The sequence below is a fragment of the Saccostrea cucullata genome, unplaced genomic scaffold (genome assembly GCF_032062105.1).
Source record: "Saccostrea cucullata isolate Sc308-1 unplaced genomic scaffold, CSIRO_AGI_Scuc_v1 ctg8171, whole genome shotgun sequence".
NCBI classification, from domain to species: Eukaryota; Metazoa; Mollusca; class Bivalvia; order Ostreida; family Ostreidae; genus Saccostrea; species Saccostrea cuccullata.
Window position 1 is genome coordinate 28,908 of NW_026934540.1, and position 3,343 is coordinate 32,250.

General features: G+C 30.3%; 1 long non-coding RNA gene across 1 annotated transcript; it reads left to right on the forward strand.

The window, feature by feature from the left end:
- The first annotated feature begins 2,135 nt into the window (after positions 1–2,135).
- On the forward strand, positions 2,136–2,906 carry LOC134240977 (uncharacterized). The gene is made up of 3 exons (XR_009986550.1): positions 2,136–2,205; positions 2,642–2,725; positions 2,826–2,906. It is a non-coding gene; the product is annotated as an uncharacterized LOC134240977 (long non-coding RNA).
- Positions 2,907–3,343: the final 437 nt, after the last annotated feature.

Here is a 3,343-nt window from a genome sequence, read left to right on the forward strand (position 1 = left end):
TTAAAATTCCACTTAATATTTTCTCCACAGCTCCGGCGTACGAATATCAGACAAAAAAGATTTATCAAGCATTTCAGAGAGTACACTTGACCATTTGATATACTAGGCAAAAATATTCATTTGAATTACACGTTTTTTTATTATGCAATAATAAAGATGAATTGATTTTTTTGGAACTCTGATCATGTTTGCTTTAATGTTCTACTAATGCTCAATATTGTGATGTTGCTATTTCTAAACTTGTTTAGTACTCGGAGGTAAGCGAAATGTAGATTTAAAACACATAATCATGCATATTTCTTTAGACAAGTAAACACTATACAATCACATGAATCACAAAATTTCTGCATTAAAATCCCATACTGCAGCATCCATCATTTACTAAAAAAAGTCACGCTTCCTTAAACTTATGCTCCCTTATAAGGGGGTTGCTTGTACAATCTCGAGGGCTTTAAAATAACGTAGAAAAATTATCATGTGGAACCTTGTGACGTAGTTTAACATTTAGACCTAATAATATTTTTCTGTAACGCCAACAGGAGTTGTAATATATACACATATACAATAGATGTATGGAAAGAGTTGAAATTAAATAAGGGTTGTTTTCTGGAATTTATTTCATGCATAGAGCTTGGTTATTAGATTACCATTAACGTCTTTTTTAAAATAAAAGCCATAATTTCTTAAGTTATATGGTCGATAAATGACTTTGTCAGCATATACAATCTATCAATAAGTCAATGCTGACAGACAGTTTTTGTACTAATTTCAAACTTATTTACACACTGTACTGTCGATGGAATTTTGGATTTTCTCATAATTGTCTGATTATAAGAAGGAGCAAACATCGAGTGTGAGCGTTCGGCAGACAGTGCTCACTCCTCTATGAATCATCTTTTTTTTATATTTTAGAAATCTGTGTTTGCTCTGCTCCAAAATTTGTTTTACGATTGAATACTGTTCGTTATCTCCATATTTTTCACCCAACTACAAACTCCTTTTAATTTTAAGATAGTTTTAAACTGGAAAGATGTAATAATTAAACGAACTTCATTTTTAAAAATCGACTGGTACGGATACCACGCCTGCTAAAACACGCTGCACCAGACAAGCACAAATATATATGACAGTGTAGTTTGTTAATAAACTTTTGTATAGCGCAGCATTTCTATCCACAAGTACATGTCTAATGCTGTTCATAAAAGCCGATCCTGGTGATCAAATAAGAAAATTTGGATTTGTTTATGATAAATGAAAAGCTATACGGATCCAGCATTACCAATATTTCATGTAAATTTGTTTTTCCTTTTGTCAAAAGTTACGCTTACATATTATGCACGATCTCGATATGAAAGTGAAAGTAGAAACATTGTGTAGCAGTTGAAGTAAAATGTTATATTCAGATCGTTATCCATACGATTCTTTGAGTTTCAAAAATTTAATGAAAACTTTTTGTTTTTATTAGGCCTGCCGCCTATGTATTAAGCAACTGACGTTCAGCGTCCCAATGCCGTTTTTATTCAAAGAACCCAATGCTGACTTGACTGAGTGACAATTGAACAAAGTTATTGAACCAATGCCGAATTACTGGCGATTGCGTGATGACAAATCAGGTACATACAATAATAATTATAGTTTTTACCAGTAATGGCTACTGAAGGAAAGAATGTTTCCTGAGAAAATTCTTTTTGTACTTGTACCTTAATTCATGATTTAATGACTTTTAAAAAAAATAAACCAACTCTTTTTTTTACAGAACAATATTCCAGCACATTTTTAAAAACCTGTAACGTATGGAGGGAATTTCTGGCCATAAATCAACACAGTATCTACCAGTCTACATGTGGGGATAGATTTTCATCTAAAGCAGACATACAAGGTACTAGTTTATGTGTTCATGATTTACAAATGTCAAAAGAACAATAAAAAATGAATTAATTTTATGAAATTTAAAAAATAGGCCTACTGAAAAAAAAAACTGAAATAAAAGACTCCAACAAGTATCAGATGATTCATTGATTATTTATATATCAATTAACATTTTAATGAATTTTTTCAACACCAGAGAAACTAGATTCTCTGTTGTAGTTAGATATTCACACAGTAAACTGTGTAAACAATTATTTGATATTTTAACAACCTGCCTTTTTCATAATGAATACATTGAAGAACAGACACCATGACTCCAAGCTTGCTTCAAAAAAGGTAAATAAATACTCTGTTATAAACTTAAAGCTTTCTTATATATTCTTCCCATGAAAGTTTTAGGATATACTGTATTCAAAATGTCTGGGTTTCTTTGCTTGTCTGTTTGTTTGTAGTCAAGGGTTATACATTTGTTTTCGATCATTCTGAATCATGCCTATAGCGTTTTTGGCAATATGTATTTACTATTTAAACATTCCAAATTCAATTGTCAAAATTTTGAAAAAGTTATTGCTATTGAGCTCACCTGAGCCTAAGACTAGAATGAGCTTTTCGGATTGAAGTCTCTCCCTTGCCTGTCGTAATCGTTGTCATCGTAAACTTTTCACAATTTCATATTTTATATAGTTTCTAATCACATTACATATAACTAAACTACATGCAGTGTTATTTTTGTATTTCAAAGAGCTCAATCAGCAGAATCTTTATATTGTAGGCTCCACTCGTGCCTTAACATGAGAAGTTTTCACATCATTTGAACAGGATCCAAGGGACTGATGAAAATTTTTAAGTGCTCAAGGTAATTACTTTTTCTGGTAGCATATTTTAATTAATAATACATGTAATTATCATGACATTGGCACTTCTTAATAATTTAATTATTTTCTTCACCATTTTAGAAGCAATGCAGTCACTGTCAGGGAAATTAAGCCAGCATTGTGTAAAAATTTGAAAAATAAATGCAGGATTAATACTTACAATTTTGTTCTTTTAATTTCGTATTGTTTACTTAAAGCATTTAACTTCAAGTTTAATATTTAGTTCATTTAGTTCACATTGCAATCAAAGGAAATACCAATTATTAATAGGAAATTTTAAAGAAAGAAATAAAATTAACATATGCTCAACATATCCTCAACATATGAACAGAAACGTATGTTGACCATATGATCATACAAAACATATGAATAACATATGTTAAACGTATAATTAACATACGTTTCGAAATATATTTTAACCATATGTTGCTCGTTTTTAATGGCGAACATATGTTGCGGAACATATATATTGCAATTTTACCTGTGTTGAATGCATAACACGTACATATATGGACTAAACACTTGGACATAAAATCAATAAATAATTTTTTCTTGATACATAAAAAAACAGTAGTGAATATGTATGATGCATTCATGAA